This window comes from Protopterus annectens, chromosome 11.part0 (assembly GCF_019279795.1).
Source record: "Protopterus annectens isolate FY-2018-M chromosome 11.part0, PAN1.0, whole genome shotgun sequence".
NCBI classification, from domain to species: domain Eukaryota; kingdom Metazoa; phylum Chordata; order Ceratodontiformes; family Protopteridae; genus Protopterus; species Protopterus annectens.
In genome coordinates this window covers 792375569-792396168 of record NC_056745.1, presented here as the reverse complement: position 1 = coordinate 792396168, position 20600 = coordinate 792375569, and positions in this window count along the sequence as shown.

Here is a 20600-nt window from a genome sequence, read left to right as displayed (position 1 = left end):
CTGCATCAGTGAACCAATCCAGGGTGTCCCCTATGCAGTGGAGGCAGTCACATATGTCAGACTGTACTGCATCCATAACCCTAAACATACATCTACTGTTCCATTCAGAATGTGCCTGTGCCTTCTTGAGGCCTGAAACATGTGCCAAGTGACCTGTAATGTGACGCCTTCAATAGGTGGTGGATGGACAGCAGGCCTCCTAAAAGCACCCTGTAAATCGGCCTGTGTTGGACCTTACCAGCTTCTCTGGCTATGGCCAGTGTCTATACTCACTGGAGCCATAGTTGCCACACTTTCCTATTAAATGTCAACACCTTTTGACTGTCCTATATCTGTGGCCTCTGGTGACAGGGTATGTGTGGGAATACAGACTGTGTATGGTGAGAATGAGGGCAGAAGAGGGATGTCTACCTCTGGTACAGACTCAGCCCTAAACACTCCCACCTGTGCCTCACTGTGGCCACCATCATCAGAGTCCACAGAAGACCCCACAGTCACCTGCAATAAGAAAGAAAAAAGCACTACATTAATACCTGCACTATTGTGTATGGAAAGTCTTCAAAACTCATAACAACTAAGACCCACAACTGGATTAGAGGTCAAACAATTTTCTCCTCTGCTTTTGTCCACAAAACACTTCCTCGGAACAAAATATAAATTCAACTCAGGACCTTTATAATAATCACTTGAAGTAAATCAAGTAAAATATGACCAGTAATATTTGCCTTTTAATTAATAAGTATGACACTATATTTAAAACAGTAAACACATAAAAACTCAGTACAACCCTCTTAACAATATATGAAAATACACATTTCACTGCCTAGTGTATTTACCTTCAACCTGTTTCATTTTAAAAGGCATTTAGATTCCTTGCCTCATTTAAACCAGTGCATTATCTGCTCTTAAATGTAACTGACAAAGTGTATCTGTTTGTTGAACTATACTCCTGTGACTACCCCTTCTAGAAAACTTAGGTATCTGTTTCAGACTGGAAGTTAAAAACATCCTATGCTGTTTACACACTTAATTATGTTTACATAGGGCATTATTCTGTACTAGAATATAATTGTTCCTTTACAAAATAAGTGTCATGCTTGCCAGGATCAAGACCATGGTCTTGGGCAATACCTGATGGACCTGTGGAAATTTGAGAGTGTGTAATGCCAGTACCACAGTATGTTGCAGCACAACAAGGTAATACATACATATATCTCACATTTACAGTAGCTACTGCATTACTAGTTGTAATGGTCACAATCTGAGTATGAGTGTATAACTGAGATTAAACCCTCCCAAGGAAGAAATACCTGACACCCACATAAATGATTTACAGCCTGACACACTGACTGCTACAGTATTACAATGCTGATCACAGTAAGCTTACCTGCATGCTCCTCAGCCATGGAAACTGTGGCACCGACCTCCACAATGTATGGTGTGATGGATGCCTGGGAGCTATTTAATGTGCCTAGGTATGCCAGGAATTCCTCAGTGGCTGAGAGTGGTTGTACTGCTGCAGGCCCGTGAGACCACAATCCCTGGTTACATCTGTTGCCCTTGGTCATACAGCATTTATCATGTTGGTTGCCCAGTGTTGAACCTGCTCATATGTCCTGCCCTGCTGGCCCATGCCATTCACATCATGGACAATGTCTGCCCACAATGCAGCCTGCTGTTCCCTGGTTTGACTCTCCCTTGATAGTAGGATGTTATGATGTTACCTTAGTGCTTGCAGTATAATTTCAGTCTCCTCATCTGAGTAGGGTGCATGGCATCTATGGTACATAATTCCTGAAAGACAACAAAAGGGGAACACATTACAGGATCACATATGTGGATGTACATTATGTACAGATACAACAACCCCAAAATGGCTGGCACTAACCACTTCTTGTTCACACATGTCATACTCCACAGTGTGCAAACAAGCAAAGTGTGTGGATACAACTGAGATAGTAGCAATAGTCAGGTAGTCCCATGTGTGCCATAACAGCTACTGCTGTATTATCATACACCTAACACTGAGGTCTACAATGGGCAGCCCCTTGACAATATGTTATACAAACAATGCCACACAAATAGCAGTGTGCTACTACAACCACTATAAAGGGACAATCCAATGATACCAGTGTGCCGTAATGACAAAAGACACAACGCACCCTTGAAGTTTTGTACATCCTGTGTAGGTATAAGACAGCAGGAGATCACTGACATGTCATTATCACAGGTCTAAGACAGGCTTAATGCTGTAATCACTATTCCCCATAAGTCTATTCACCCATCTGCAACCTGTTGTACACAAAAGCATTTTCATACCTGATGGAGTGTAGTACTCCTCTGTTGATATGTGGTGATAATATAGTTGTCACAATGGCATGATCTGTGTGAGGAAGTTCTCATACAAAATGGTTCCCTGTAGTAAGCTGCTTGCTTTGTAAACATGTTTCGCAGCAGCAGGTTATTACCCCTAAACCAGTCTGTGTTTCTGAAATGCTAATTGTAGCCAAAACAGCTGATTTGCACTATCATCAACCAATGATATGCAACCACTGTTGACTATATAAGACCTTCATGTATATTAGGGACCCTTTCGGATATGTTGTGCTGGGCATTACTGGGGTGAGGAGACTACATTGTCTCAGAGGGTAGGTTTGCAGCAGACACCTTTACCTAGACAAGGGTGTGCTACAGGCTGCAGCTACTGCTGCAGGTTTATAGACATAGGCAGAGAGTGTGAAGACTTTGGAGGTCAACAAGCTGTAGGAGTAACTGTGTGAGCTGTGTCAACCTAGCTGTACAGCCAGGCCCAGAGTGAAAGTACCCTGTACACTCTAATGAAGGCATGTGTTTAAGGTAAGTATATAAGGCAATGGTATCAATAACAGAGTGCTAGGCAACATGTTTGGTGTGTCCTTGAGAAAGATGTGTGTGTGTGTGTGTGTGTGTGTGTGTGTGTGTGTGTGTGTGTGTGTGTGTGTGTGTGTGTGTGTATATATATATATATATATATATATATATATATATATATCTTGATAGATATAGATTAGATATAGATATATAGATAGATAGATACACACACACACACACACACACACACACTATATATATATATATATATATATATATATATATATATATATATATATATATAGATATACACATATATGTGAATATGTCCACCATTTGCTCATCTGCCAGGCCATGTATTACTGTTTGGTAGTAATTTACATGTGTATGAGGGCAGTCCTTGTTACAAGCAGGGACTTCAAATATGTATGCTTGTTGTTCAGCTGTGGTAATCTACACAGTGACTCTGAAAGGATTGTGTGGTGCACTGTGATATTAGTGGCCCTCATTCACAGTACCTGAGTTGACATTCTCTGTGAATGCATATTACTGCATGACGTGAAAATGTATGCACATATACATTTGCTATAGGGATACAGGAAGTGTGTTCCTACCTGCAGGCTTGTGACTTCCAACAGTTAAAAGCAGTCAATTTATTTGACATGCATAGTATGGATAAATAATGCATGACATTAATTGCTGGCTTCACAATACTGAAAAGTCAGTGCTACACACCACTGGATTTGAACTCAGGACTGTGTGTGGCAAAAATTTAGTATTTATAAAGCATTCAACAGAGTAAGCTACTTAGTCACTGCAGCAGGAGGTGTATTTGTAAGACATGTGTGTACACCTAATGGCTGTGAAAATCGTGTTCTCCATCCTTCAGTATGTGCAAGGCTTCAATATTGATGTATTTCTGTGCCAGGGTCCCAGTTGCACATGTATTTTGCCATCAATGCCTTAGTAGATATATTTTTACATATTGCTGATAAAGGGGCACATGTACCTGCTATCAGAGGCCTCACTTATATTCATTATTATGTCTTTGGCTTAGTATTGCACCAGAGTCCCAGGAACACTCCCATGATTTCCATTAAGTTTTATTAAAGTTTGTGCAATGTAGCTCACTGCGCAGCTATGCTGAAACGCACTGAATGACTATAACTGGCAATTACTATGTCTTCTTTTAAAGCACCTATTTTAAGTAAGAGTTGTGTGGCATAGCAATATAATGCACTGGTCTACAGATGTTAGTCTCAGGTTTGAAACATGGGACAGGTGTTTATTTTGTAAATGTGTAATAGAATTTTAAGGACACATATAATCAATATAGCTCTATTTAGCTGAACTTAGAGAAGCTGTGCGACATGGCATGCTGAGCAATATCGCTCTAAAAAATATAAAAAAAGAAAATGGGGAGATAGAAAGTGTTGAAATGGGGTGAAAGCAGGGAAAAACATGGTGGAAGGCAGGTAGCGGTGTGCAGAAAGGGTGTAGGAAAGAACCATAGCTATCCATTTCTTGTACAGCACAGAATATGTACATGGATTTGAACTCTCACCCACAGAGAGAGGGGTGAGGACAACATAACTGCATTGTCAAGCCAATTGGACCACATTACTTGTGTCCTATGGACATGTGGGTGAAATGAAGAGCTATGTATGAGCAATATTTTTTTGGGACATGTGGCCATTTTTTTTAAATTTTGAGTTGAATTCTGGAGAAGGGAGATAGGTACATGTGGGAAGGTAACTCAGGTAGGTGAGGATGCATTTGCAGACAGACAAGACAGCAGACAGGGGCAGTCTGTGACACATGATGGGGTGAACACCTTGGAGAGGGAGGGTGTTGTGGAATCCAAGTCCCCTGTGCCTCTAGAGGGCAGCAAGGTGACTCAAATTCCACCGATGGGACTGTCAGCACTGCTCCTTCATTGCCCGAGGGTGGCAGTGCTGGAGGCTGGGCACCAGGGTGAGGCTGCCTCACCAGGTTGGAGAGCATGCCCTGAATGTGGTGCAGGTTGTGGTCAAACCCACAGTAGACTCTCTTGTGCACCAAGACTGGCAGCTCATTCCTGGTGACAAGATCGCTTTCACCACAACTCCCATAGGAGGCAGGCCCCCTTCCATGGGGTGGTACTACGAAACACCACAGGTAGTGCAGGGGCAGCAGAGGGGGCACCACTGATCTGGGTCCAAGACATGCTGAGATCCAGTGCCATGGCCATTTGAGGTAAGGTAGGGGGATTAGCTGGAACTGGCCTACCTTAACATGCTGTGGTGATACAGGTATAGCAATAGGTAACAGTTGGTAATAACCAAACAATTGTTAGTATTAATGGAATGGAACATCATTTTAATTCATATAAATACATATTAATGTATAGTATGCATAACACAACAATAAATAACATAACAATCAGTATGATAACAGCATGCCAGTGAGAAGTAGGCTATAAGGGCAACAAAATAGTTTAACAAAGTATGTTAATAGTGAATTATAATAACACTCAACAATATTATATCACATTTTACAAAAATATAGTTAATTTAGCAACATATGTTAATATTAAATCATAATAATAAATAATGATAATAAAAAAATGAAGATAAGAGGTGAGGAGAGAGAAAAAAAACATTCCATTAGTGGCATTGGAGATTATATCCCTGAAAACACTGATAATAAATACTCTACATGTGTGTTGTGTCAGTTTTGGTAGAGTGACTACAATTCTCCTATACCTGATGTAAATAATACATACCTCTCAACCTATTAGCATTGGCGAGTATGGGCCAAGCAATGAAAAATGTAGGTACGCAACTACAGAGAACAGTTTCATATAATGTGGGCTTATATAACTACCAATAGGTTCTGTACGTGGATTTGGTAATACATTGCATTCCAGGTAGTCTTTCTCTGGTAATCGTGTGATAGACAGATTAGACAGTTTTAATTACATTATGAGAAATCGTGACACTTGAGAAGCTTGTTTGCATACAGTACATAAACTAGACAGCCATCATGGCTTGGTTGGGGGGCATGGGGATAAAAAACAATAGTTGTGACTGCAGGGAACATCTGCAAATAATGTAATAGTTGACTGCAGCAACTTAGTACAGACATGCAAGGAATGCAGCCATACTGCAAATAAACAGATTGATTCATGAATCAACAATGCTGGTGAACACTTTCTTGCAACTGATTTTAAAATTATGTGAAATCTAAACACAAGATCTGCTCATAATATGGGCTACCTCTCCCATATATCTTTTGTTCCTCAGGAGAGAGAAAATGTGAGCATTACATGGCTGATACTAAAAAATGTAGTGCTACACTACTTGATTTGAACCCAGGACTGTGCCTGGAAAAATGTACTGTATATAAGGCATTTAACAAACTCAGCTACTAAGTAACTTCTGACTACTGAGTGACTGATACTGGCATAAAGATAACCTGGAACCATACTCTGAGCTCAGCAATACAAGTTACATGACATTCTTTTGCATTCTATAACTATTACAGTGTTACAATTGACTGCAGTGACTGTAGAACATGCATGAATGGAATATAACTGTACCACATATATTAATACAGCTTTATTTTAGAATCAACAATGCTGGTGAACACTTTTTATTGGTATTGCTTTGAAATATCTGTGAAGTCCACACAGAATATCTGCCCATGTAGTGGGCTACCTCATCCATATACCTTTATTACCTGAAGAAGGAGGAACAGAGATCATTATGGGGCTGATATTGGCCTGGAGACAGCCTTGGACAGTACTATGAGTTAAGCAATACAGTTTGCAGGCAATTAGTTTTGCATTATACATCTATTACAATGTTGTACTTGTCTGCAGCAATCTTACCATAGACAATCAATGCATACAGCTCTACTGCAATGGTTAGGACAACAGAATCCTGCTGTACACCATTTTGCTTACTGTTATTGGTATTATTTATTGTTTATTGCACTACAGTTGTTATTGTTCATTTATTGCACTACAGCTCTAATTGCCCATTTATTGAACTACAGTTTTTCTTGTGTATACTTTACTTCAGTAAATGCTTTACTCTTTCGTGCCTATTGCACTACATTTATCATAATACATCTGTACTTACCACACTCACTGCACAACCTGGCCAGGGACTAGACATTGCAAGCCCTCTCAGCTGCAGCTGTTAGGAGAGAAGCACACCATCATCTATACCAGTTTTGCAGACATTCAGCTTCCATATTGGTAAAACAGAGGAATAATTACTTACATATTTGTGGGGCATTCCTTGATCTAGTATCTTAGACCCAGGTGTCCAAGGTTCCCTCTTTCTCCTCTTCAGGTCATCATAATGGTGGCAACACTGCTCACCTGTGTGGGGGATATGAGTAACACTGGGGAGTTCCCTGGCCAAACAGTCCCATGCCTCCACCTTACATTATGAGCCCTAGAAATCACCCTAGAGCAGCCAAGGTTCATGTTTTTTTACCGGGAGCCCAACCATGACCCTGGACTCCCGAATAGCTCAACTCTGCTCCCAAAAGTGCGCACCTTCACCAGCACCACCTGCCATATCAACATTCGATTGAACTCTAATGAATGATGCAGAATTCCTGCCTATTGTGCTTAATATAGGCTGTTTTCAAGCCCTTACACATCACTGAGCAACATTCAAAAAGTGTCAAATTGCTTAGCAGTGTGCAAACCAGCTAAGCAGAGCTGAACAGAATGAAAACTTGCACAACTGTGGTTTTAGTGAAGCTTAGCACCATGCAAACATTGGTGGCCGTTCGCATGTTTATGAAGTATTTAGCATGGTCGAAAAAAGCTTAGCACAGTGCGGCAGTGCCATATTTCACAATTTTGTTATTAAATTAAACAAAAATTGTACATTAAATTACAAACGTGTTTTAACTACTATGAACTTGAACCCAGCACCTACAACACATAAGGTTGCAACTCTACCCATTTAGTTACTTGCATATTATGAAAACTTGTTTGCCTTTACATATACTACTGGTTTACCTATTAGCATTGCTGAACATTGCACCATGCCATGCAAACACATGCAAGCAAATGTATAAATAAATAATTACATCCCGTTTCTATTTTTAAATGACTGTCAGGTGTCAGCTATGTATGTATAAGTAGTGATTGGCTCTGTGGTGCTCTGTGCCACACTGCACAAATAGCAATTACAAAAAAAATAAAACACAAAACTGCCAAAAAAGCTCTGAAACTCACTTGCTCTGTACAAAACAAATGTCCACTATTCAGGCAAAAACACCAGGACTTGAAGACAGCTGTAGGATCCAGAACAAAAAAAAATTAATGAACACAACTGCTTTTGTGGGCAACTCCACTTCATCAGATGTCAATACAAATTAAAACAAACCCTTCTCTTTTATACACAACCCCCTTAAAACACATGACTTAAATGACCAATGCCTTCCAACAATGCATACAATTGCCATATATTTAAAAGCTACATAACCAAATACATACCTATAGCATGAAAAATAAATACAAATATATATATATATATATATATATATATATATATATATATATATATATATATATAAACAAATGCATAAAACACAAACATCAGTAAACAATATATACATATGTGCAATTAAAATTCTTTAATTCCTACTATCTAAATAACTGCCTAGATTTCAACTTGGGCCTTAAGGGTACATATTCATTAAGTCCATGACCTTTATCAGCCCCTAGCCTCACTATCCACTTTGCTTCTAGTTCTTCAGTGATATTCCATAGATCTCCCCCTCTGATGTTTTCATAAGTTTTCTCTATAACTAAGAATTTAAAATTATGCTTTGCATCAGTATTAATAATATGCTTGGCTAGAGCATTCACTCTATTTTTCTTATTAATAACATATATGTGTTCACATCTTCTTTCTTTTAGGGACCTATCTGTCTTTCCTCCATAGAACTTACAGCGCTCTGTGCAGCGAGCTAAGTAAACAATATGTTCAGTCTCACAAGTGGCTGAAATGCTGAATTCATAGGTCCTTGATTGATCTGGACGTTCAAACCTGGAGCTACTGTCTATATATTTACAAAATGAACATCTGCCACACTTCTTAATACCCCTTTCTGTATCAGATTTAAAAATACCCTGTTTTTTATTATTCAACCTGGGCTGGCGCAACTGCCTTTTTAGGGACTTATAATTCATCAATGAAAAACTAGGTTTTTCATCAATCAGTTTACTAATGTCCTTGTCTACTTTCAAAATGTTCCAATGTTTCCTTATAACATTCATATATTCCCATGCATCATTGAAATAATAAAAAGGTACTCTAACTTGCGTTCTAGATGGATCTCTCTTAGGACCTCCATCCCCCATATCTCGTTTCTTTGAAAAATAAGGTCTAGCCTTTGAATCTCTCAACACACTCACTTCCTTAATACTAGCCTCTATATCATTGGTGTTACAGCCCCTTTCTTTCAATTCACTACTAATTCTCTCAGTTTGTTGGCAAAAATCCTCTTCTACTACATTCAGCCTGGAGGCCCTATAAAACTGATTGTGGACAACATTTCTAAAGATGTAAGGAGTATGCATGATATCCTTACCTAAAAGATGATTCACATAACATTCCTTTCTGTATAATTTAGTAATAATAGTGCAATCTTTCATGGAAACAGTTAACTTCCTGGATGTATATGTTGAGAAGAGAGAAGCTGGCACTATTATTACTAAATTATACAGAAAGAGTAATCCTCTTGGTGAGGTACTTTTATGGTGTTTCCAGCTGTTGGAAGTGTCTTGTGAGGTACATCCCAAATGGGGCATTGTACTCTATGATGGGTCTGATGAGTGACGAGTAGAGGGGCACTATAACCTCTTTATTTCTAGATGCGAACCCTTTAGTAATTAGATGAGCTACATACCTATTCTGTATTAAGGGGGCTGCCACCTATGTGGTAATTCGTATATGTTTTGCTCTTCCCAAACGGGATGATTATGCATTTTTTGGCATTTAGCTTGAGGCCATGACTGACACCAGGTATCTGTCTCAGTAAGGCCTTTTTGGAGGATGTCTGTGTCAGCTGGAGAGTCAATTATGGTTCCCAGTTTAAAGTCATCTGCGAACTTGGTTAGCCATAGTCCTCCTGTGTTTGCCTGTATTTCTAAGAAGTATATGCCAAACAGTAGAGGTTCCAGGACCAAGTCTTGCTGGACACCACTTGTGACTGGTTTAGAGTCGGACCTAGAGCCTGCTATTCTTACAGTGTGAGTTCTGTCTGTAAGCCAGATGGCAAACCATCTTGTGATGTAGGGGTTTATGTTTAAGCTGGTGAGTTTTTCTATAATACCTGAGTGAGGAATGGTGTTGAACACCTCGGCGAGGTCAAAGTAGGCTGTGTGAACCACCTAACCCTCTTCTTTGGCCTCGGTGACTGTCTCAAAGAAGTCAACCATGTTTAGTAGGCATGACCTGCCCTTAACAAAGCTGAACTGGGTCTGGTCAAGTGTTTGGAGGTTCCCAATGTCTTTGTTAATGAGTTCCATGATGATGCGCTCCATAGCCTTGGAGACCAGGCCAGTCAGACTTATGGGGCGATAGTTACCAGGGTCAGTTGTGGCCCCTCCTTTGTGGAGTGGAATAACTGTTGCTGTGCACCATTCTATGGGCAGGTTGCCTGTGGAGAGGCTGAGTTTGAACAGCATGTTTAGGTGGGGGGTTAATTCATTCTGTAATTCCTGCAAGACTAATCCTGGGACAACATCTGGCTCCATTGAAGCTGTGATTTTGGCTTTTGAAAGGGCTGTTTTCACCAGTGCGTCTGTGATTTCTTAGTCACTACAATTTTCCTGTATTGTTGTGGGCCCTTTTGCAGGTGAGAGGGGCATGAAGTTTGCACTGAATCTATCTGCCAGGATGTTGGCAATATCAGTAGGTTTAGTATATTTTGTACTATTTTGCACTAGCTCAAAGCATATCTGTGAGTTGCCACTTGATTCTTGACATAGCTAAAGAAGTCTTTGTGGTTATCTTTTGAATCCTTGACTATTTTTCTTTCAAAGTTAGCCTTGGATGATTTTATGAGGGACTTTAGTTTCTTACTTATACTGATCAGGGATGTCTTTCCTTCTTGGGATATGTTTTTTTTTCTGAACTAGTTTCCTCCTTTTATTGTATAACCTGTTTACGGCAGTGGTCCACCAGACTGGTTTATTTCTCTTAGGGAAGTGAGTCTTGGTTTTGCTAGGGATGGCATGATCCATGCATCTTTCTAGGTGCTCATAGAGTGCATTTGTAAAGGATTCTGAATCTTGGGCAGCATTATCCTTTAGCATGGGGGCTGTGAAACTTACCACCTCTGTCTTAAGTAAGGTGAAGTTTGCTTTAGAAAAGTTTTTCACTGTGGTTTCCTTGGTTGGGGGTGGTGGTGGGGTGTGGACATCCAGAGTGATTAGTTTATGGTCTGATCTAACCAGTGACAGGTTAATCTCTGGTGTGGAACACCTGCCGCCCATGTTGGCAATGACCAGGTCCAATATGTTTTCACCTCTGGTAGGGGAGTTTACCAGCTGATCCAGGGCATTTGAATTGATAAATTCCAGGAAGCGCTGAGCCTGGGAGATTGTACTCAAGTAGTTTTCCCAGTTAATGGTAGGGTAATTGAAATTGCCCAATATCAGGGTGTTCAGTAGGACCTTCATGTTTTCCAGTGTCTCCAGAAAGGCAGAGTGGTGGTCCTGGGTCATGGAGGGTGATCTGTAGCAGGCCACAATTTGCACTGCAGATTTGCCCGATGTTAGTTGCTCATGGATGATCTCAGAAGTATCATGCTGCACCACTTACCTGGAGGTGTAGGTATCCTTGATGAATATGGATACACCCCCTCCTTTTGTGTTTTGGTCTGTGTTCTGTGGCCAAAATGTGTATGAGTTGTAGCCCAGTAGTGCTGGAGTGCTCTCTGGAGCCTTGAACCAGGTTTCAGTTACTGCACAGATGTCGACGTTCTCCATACTGAGGAGTGCTTTGAGCACATGCATTTTGAGATTTAAACTCCTGGCGTTGAGTAGCATAACCCTCACTTTTTTATTTGTGCTGTTTATGGAGGTGGGTTTGACCTTTGAGCCTTGACTAAAAAAGGCACTAGGGGGGCAGCAAGAGCCTTGGCCAGTAGTCGAAAGCCTAGGGGTGACAGGTGCAAGCTGTCTCTTGCGAAGCAATGTGGCTTGTCGAGCATGTCATCCCAGGCTGACAGACACTGGATCCCCTTTGAATGACACTAGAAGCTTAGCCAATTGTTGAAATTGATCATTTTTTCTTTATACTGAGATATCATTCTTGGTGAGGGCATGATGCTACTCAGGGTCAGGGTCATACCCACCTGGGCTACATGATCAGAGAGCTCTTCCATGTCTCTTTTCATGTAGTCCAGGGAGGTACATCTCAGGTCATTCACACCAACATGAACAATGACAGAATCATATTTGTACTTGTTCTGGAGTTACCTGAGTGCTTGTGTTATGTGGCGGATTCTGGCTCGTGACAGACAGCTAACAGTAACCTTCTCCTTGTCCAGCCTTGTCAGTGGGATGTCAGTGTGCCTGACTATAGAGTCACATATTACTAGTGTGTTAGGTATGTTATTTTGCCTTAAGGGCTGTGATTGTGTGGCACAATGATTTTTTTTTTATGTGTTGTCTGGTTTGTGACGGGAGGTGCAGGTTTTTTTGGTGTCTACTTTGGAGCTCTTGGATGCTTTTGCAGGATTTTATTTAGAGCTTACGAGTATGATTTTGTGTATTTATGTGTATTTTTTACCAGTGCTGGTTTAGTAGGTCTATGCGAGGCTGGAGGTGTGGTGCAAGTGTTAGCCTTCTCCTCATGGCTGCCTGTTCTAGTCTTGGGTAGAAAGACCTTAGCCTCCAGTTTGGCTATATAATTGCATTGCTCGCATATGTTAGTGTTTTGTGGTAGGAGGAGAGGATTGTCTATGTACATGAGGTAGTTGTAACATTGTCTCAGGATACCTGGGTTCACCAGCTGGACTGGAGAGTACACCTGAAGTTGCCCTTTGGTCATGCCTGAATAGTAGGGTTGGCTGCTTAGTTGCTTGGTTGGTGAGAGGTGGATAAAGAGCCTTTCCCTGCTGGGCAATCAAGTGTCGGGGTATATTTGTGCTTGCTATTAGGTCTGAGCAAGTGCTGGACTGTAGGATGCTTTCTGAGTGCTTAGGTTGAGAGGCTAGTTTCAAGGGAAAAACTGAAGAGGAGACTTGAGCCAGGAATAATGTAACCATAGCTAACCAGTGCTGCCCCATATGCAAAACTGTGCAAACATGGTTTTTAAACTACTAACTTCTGGGCTGGAACCACTCCTCTAGGGACAGTTGGCTGCTCAAAGTTCCCCTCTCTCACAGGTGAACAGAGAAACTTCCCTCTAGCCAAGTAAGGTATGGGCAACTCAGAAACTTGTAACACAGCTCTGAATTCAGCACTAGCCTGAAAACTGGACTATACTAGCTTAGAAGGGTGGGAAACAAGGAATGTTTTGGGGTTTTTTTGTTTTTGTTTTTTAAAAGATAAGGCAAAAACAATAAAAAGTACACTTAAAACAGCATTAAATGACTTTAAGTGATCAGAATATGCTATCGTACTTTAGAGTGTAGCCTACAACAATTAAACAAACTATTTAAACAAAAAACAACTTTTTAAAAGTGCAGGCAGTCAAATAAATACAATATGTGAAAATAACATGCTTTTAAATCATCAGAAATGCTGGAAAATCAGTATTTAGGTGGAAATCAGTTAAGTACAGCAAGAAAATACAGAAAACTGATAATCATTCCAAAGACTCTCTTTTAAGCTAGAAGGCTTGTATCAGTTTAAGGCTTTCTAGTGCTTTCCTGTAGGTTAGTTACAGGAATGATGGGAAATAAGCACAGATGTGGTCTTTTAAACCAGAAAGTTGAAAGAGATGGACAGCTTCCCAAATGATCAATAAACTAAAATTCCTGGGCCAAGAACCACTCCTCTTGTGGTAGACAGGCTACCTAGTACTTACCACTCCCACTGATAAGCTAGAAGGCTCCACTCTAACACAAAGGCTTAGGGGGCTCAGAAGCTTACTAACAGCCCTGGATACAGCAACTCTGTATCTGGACTAGGCTAGTTACAGGAAAGGTGGGAAACAAGTGCAAGTGCGACTTTTAAACCAGAAAGTTGAACGAGATGGGGAAAAAACTGCCCAAACGGCCAGTAGCTACAATTTCTGGGCCAGGAACCACTTCTCTTGTAGTAGATAGGCTACCTAATGCTTACCACTCCTACTGATAAGCTAGAAGGCTTCCCTCCAACACAGAAAGGCTTGGGGGGCTTAGGCGCTTACAAACTGTCTTTGTGGACTAGACTAGTTACAGAAAAGGCAGGAAACAAGCTTAGAATTTTTTTTTTTTGTTACAGAAAAGCAGCTAAAACAGCAGTATATACAATTCAAATGCAGTGCAGGCTAGCACAAATGTGTAGCAATATTACAGCAAATACTGTTTTATTAAATACAATTAAATTAACAAATGACTAAAAAACAAGTGCAGAAGGCATTAAATTAGAAGGCTACTAACAAGCAGTAACAAGTGCAGAGTAAGAGCGACTGAACAGATAGCACGCAGAACAGCAACTAAGACAGTTACAGTAAGAACAGCCGAATAAACTATATATATATATATATATATATATATATATATATATATATATATATATATATATATGTATATATATATATATATATATATATATCTGTATATGTATATATATATATATATATATATATATATATATATTTTTTTTTTTTTTTAGAGGGAGGGAACAGAGCAGGATTAAGAGGCTACAGGGGATGTCCTTCCCAAATGCTCTCTTTGTACACAGTAGGAGTGCCTTTAATCAGAATATGATCTCACCAATAATCAAGTTCCAGCCATACTGTGGGACTAAGAACAGCATATACTCTATTGTTCATTTCCTTTTCTCTAGAAATCATGGTTCACAAAAATATATTAATGCAAATGTGACTGAGTTACAGCAGAGTGTTAAAGATTGTGACTTTGGTAATTTGCATTTTTTATTGTGGAGTGATATAATCACATGTAGTATACACAAAGACATGGTCAGAAGCAAACTTTTGTCTGAATCTGATTTTACACAGTAAAAAGTTGTGAGGCTGTGTGTAGAGGAGCAGAAGTCTGCAGAAGATTCATCTGTGTGTAAAATTAAAGGAAATTTAAGTCTGTTGGCAATAGGTCAAATGACACTGGGTTGGATTCACAAAGGCTTGCACGGAGTCTAAGAGAAGTGTAAGACAGCAGACAGGCAATATGTCTGCCAAGCGATTCAGCAATAGCCAGCAGGGGTGTGCATGAAAGCTTCTAAAGCTACTCTTGCACAGACAGTGTTATGGTATGCAAATTACCTCATTTGCTGCTGAAAGCTATACAAATGAGGTAAATTTGCGATCCAGGAAACAGTAACCTGTCCGTGGAAGAGTAGTGTTATTTGCAGAAATGTACTCCATTGGTAACGGAGTATCAGTCTGCAAAAAGCTAAACAGAGCTATGACAACTCCAAATAAAGGATGCATCTAGTTGAGGAAGCATGCCAATGGCCAAATATAAGGCCATTGGCATTTGCAAATGTTGTAAATCCTTAAATTCAGTTTTTTTCCCCCGATCGCTGATGTTTAAGCGTAGCGCAGCAGCGTGCAAATGTGCTGCGCTTTAAATAAAATGGAAAAAAGTGAAAAATAGCCACAAATGGGCATTTTCACTAAAAAGCTTGTTCTGCCATGCAGGTGAATGGCAGTCTGAAAACAACATGGCCACTGAGTATTGGTTGCTAAGGGGGGGAAGCTCAGTGTGAGATGTAACCAAGCATTAGTAGGCAATCCTATGCAAATGAGGATAATGATAGTGAATCCCAATTTTCCCCGGCATGTGAGCAATGTCCCTAGAGTGTAAGTGTAGGAGTAGGGGAGTAGTAGAGTAGAAGATAGGTGACATCATGAGGGGGTATGTCTGAAAGACTGTAAGCTGATTGGAGCACAGTGGCTTGTGTTTTCTCTGAGTTGTTCAGGATTACAAGAGGTGTGTCTACAGTTGTCCTAGCTGAAAACAAGAAATCAAATGTGTGCGCCGTGGATATATCTAAAATTTCTTGCAAACGGGTACACAGCGTGTGTGCGTGTGTGCGCTTGTTTGCGTGGCGCTGCCCCTTGTGGAAACAGAAAGGGAAAAAGTAAGGAAAAGAAGTAGTAGGAAGGTAACCAAGGAGAACTAGCAGAGCTGCCAGATGAAATATAGCAGAATCAGTCAATTACACAGGCAGTAGACTAGCCCAGTCCAGCCCAGCACTTTAAACTCTGCAAACAGCAGTCTACCCTGTTTTTTTCCCAAGAACTCTGCAACACTGCAGTATACAAAGAGTGAAAACCTAAAAGCTTAAGTCAGACAAAATGTTAGGGGCTGCTATTGCTATCATAAATCAATATGTGCAAGGTGCTGAGGGTGGTGATGTTGTGAATGCTGCTGAGCAACCCACAGTGAGGAGATGGAGAAGAGTGTACAGACCCAGGGTAACCTACCAGGGGCTACATGAGCTGGAGATAGTGGAGTGCTATAGAGTGGACAGAGACCTCCTGCAGCAAATTGTTGAGCTGTGCCAGCCACCTCACACACAGAACCAACAGAGGGGAACCCATCCCAGTGGATACCAAGGTATGTGTTGGCCTATGAATACTAGCTACAGGTACCTTCCAGAGACCAACTGGTGATATAATGGGGGTTTCACAAGCATCAGTATCCAGGGTACTGCACCAGTTCCTGGATGCCATGTCAGCACATGTCGGTGAGCATGTATATTTCCCCAATTCCAGTGAGGCATTGGCCAGCAATATGTGTCTTTTCCACCAAATAGCAGAATACCCTGAGGTAGTGGGTGCAATAGACTGCATACACATCAAAGCACCACCTGGTGAGCGGGGTAGGGTCTACATCAACTGCAAAGGCTTCCCCTCCATCAACTGCCAGGTCATGTGTGATGCCCAGGGCATAATAATGAATGTGTGTGCTGGCTGCTCTGGAAGCTATCACGATTCCCACATCTGACATCTGATGCAACTGTACCAGAGATTTGCCAATGAGGACATCCCTGACGGTCACCTAGTGGGGGATGCTGGATACGCATTGGAGCCGTGGCTGATGACACCCATCAAAAATTCACACACACACCCGAACAAGAACTCCATAATGAGGCACACGCACAAACAAGAAACATTATTGAGTGTGTGTTTGGGATGCTCAAGTCACGGTTACAGTGCCTGGACACATCTGCTGGAGCCTTGCAGTACTCACCAACTACATGTACCCAGATTGTCATGGTATGTGCCATGCTACACAATATGATCCTGCAAAAACAGCTGCAGCAGGAACAGCATGGGGCAGGGCCAAACAGCTCCCCACCATTGCCAAGACCTGCACAGGCACAGCGTGACTCAGAGGAGGAACAACCTGAGCCTGCCCCAGTAGGCGGAAGGAGGCATGCCCAGTATGCTTTGGCCTTGGCAAAGAGGCAATGCATAGCACATACACTGACTCAGGAGGAACCCTGGAAATGACACCTCTCTCTGACTCGCACATACAATAAAAGGGATGCCTAACTTGACACTACCTGTTATCAAACATGTATAGGGAGTGTACTATGTGTATCTGACATAGGCAGCCCTGCAGCACCACCTGAGGCATGATTGCCCTATTTTAAGCAAAATAAAGCAGTGCTAAGCACATTTTGCCACTATTTAGTATATTTAAGCACAATTGCGTGGAGCTGCATGCCACACAAACTAGCGCAACATTGGGCAACGTTGGGCAATATTGGGCAATGTTGGGCAAAGTCAGGCAAAGTCGAGCAAAGTCGGGTAAACACGCTCACACCTGCTTTACTGTTCCTTAACAAGTCAGGTCTGCCCAGCAGGAAAATAAAAAGCAGTGATAGGGCTCAAACTCTGGATACTGTGCACTATAGTCACAGTACTGAACCACTAAGCCATGACAGCATTTCACTGGCACAGACACAGCAGGACAATTGTAGACTAACGCAAACACAAACAAATGCTGTATCATGCCCTCTGAACTACCCCCAGGCCTATGCGGACAGATAACAGCAGGCCAGGCAGTGTGATGTGGGTTGGGTAGGCTATGAAGTCACAAATTAATATAGGTGAAATTGGAAGCTAAGATCTGTAGTACAGTAGTATGCCTCAAGCCAGTACGATAGGCAACAGTACAGACTGAAATGGAGTACCTGACATAGCAGTGCAGGCCTAGCAAATGTGTATAAGTGTCAGGTGAACCACTCATCCTATGTGCACCCACAGTAACAATCAGGTGTGCCCCCAGGTAGAAATGTACAAATAATAGCTGTCCCCCCTGTATGTAGAAATGTTGATAAGTATATGCAAAGTGACTCATGGAAGCCCTGCAGGCACAGAGTGCTTCCTGTCGATGTACAACACAAAGGTGAGCCCTGAAGTAGAAACCAACTTGATTTTTCACACACATATAGTATATATGTCCATACTGGGCATGCTCACACACAAACAAATTTAACAAATTTCATTAAACAAATTTAACAAGTTTCAGTCAGCAACATACTGAAAGGTCATACTGGGCATGCAAACACACTTAGGCCATGTCTGAGTACAGCAGTGGGCCACACATATCTGGCAGTTGCATATGTTTTACCCCAGGAACCTGTCACTATTCACCAATCCTGCCTTGTGCACACAGTTATATGAAAACAGACACATATAATATATTGGAACCCTGTCATAATCAAACTATGTACCACAAGTACTTAAGTTGTTCACAGAAAGTGAAAAAGCAAAGAAGATCGATAAACCTGCAATCAGTATCATGAATAAACAATGTGCACTCCAAACATTATCCAGTCCATGTTCTGGCAAAATAATCTGTGAAGGAGTCCATAGAGAACCATGACACTTCCTTCCGCTATGTCATAAATAGCAATGTACACTCATATATGTCCTGAGTCAGTGCAAACTGTAAATGACTGACATTGCCAACATCCTGTCAGACAGGCTCATACATACATACCCCCCTCTCATTGACAAAAGACCCTATCATCATACCTGGAGATTGTGAAAGCACAGATATCACATATAAAATGGGTAAACAGCTCCGTCCAAACCTGAAAACATGGCTTCTATGGGATTGCATTGTTTCCCTAGCTGTGTCATAAGTGAACTCCAAAACAAACAGACCCTGCACCTGAACAGTCTGTTGAGCCTCACCCACTGTACAGGATATGAAACTGTTGAAAGTATTACAGCAACGTTTGGCACACTCCACAAGTGTTTGTGCACAACAGACCATGGGAACTATTGTCTTATAAGCCTATTAAGCCTGATCTGCAAGGCCATGGAGTCCATCATGATGGAACTCATAAACAGAGCTATTGGGAGCCTACAAACATCCAACCCTACCAATTTTGGTTTGGTCAGGGGCAGATCATGGTTCCCAAACCCACTAGACTGTTTTCAAGGCAGTCACCTGGGACATACATCAATGAAATGAGCTACACACGTCCCACATAGACCTTGAAAAGCCCTTTTCCAACATCCCAGTCACATGATGTATCCACAAAATCAACAACCTGTGCATACATATGTATGTCATCTGATGGATTGCCAATTGGGGCACAGATAGATCACACAAGGTCAGAATTGTGGTCTCCTGTTCAAGCTGGTAACAACTGCTGTCCTCCATGGCTCAGTCCTGGGACCCCTCCTGTCTGGTGTATACATTTCAGAAATACAGTCAAACACATGAGGGCTATGTTTAGCAAAGTTTGTGGATGACTGCAAAAAAGTTGTCATAATCGATGTTTGGGACAACAGAGACATCCCTAAAAAGGGTCTCAGTCAGACAGATGTGGTGTCAAAATTATGGCCTCAAGTTTCAGTCATACAAATACCACATAGGTGCCAACACCCTAAATGTGGAGGTGATAATAAAGGATCTATGGACACATGTAGATAGTCATCTCTGTTTCCAGAAACACATTCACAAAGTGGTCAGGCAATCATGTTATGTGTTCCCACAAACTGCCAAGGTCTTTGCATGTAGGTCAAAGGAGGTTCCCTCTACTCATCAGTCATCAGACCCATCAGAGAGTACCACAACACACTTGCGATGAATCTGACTAAGCACATGCAGCAGCTGGAAAGACCACTGAAGTATCAACAAGATGATTACTGGCCTCAAATAGTTGCCCCATGCAACAAGACTGAATTTAACTCAATCTGTACTCTGTTGCATACTGTCTACTCAGGAGATCTCTGCCCAACAGACAGGTCCATGTCATGGCAACACTCAGATCTGCTCTGAGTTACAGCTCAATGGAACTAAATATACAGACCCAACTGATATTGCCAACATCCCGGCAGATAGAATCAATGCTAACTTTACCCCCTCTCACCCATGGAAGAGCACATCTCTATAACGGAAGACTGCAAAGTTGCTGTCATCATGGCTGCACAGGTAAAAAACACACTCCAAAGCCAATATCACAGCATCCATGGGACCAAATAACTTCCCAGGCTGTGTTCTAAACAAACTACAGAACAAACAGGCACCAAACTGACGTACCATGCTCAGTCATAGCCTCACCTCAGGCTTTGGGGCCCTGAGCC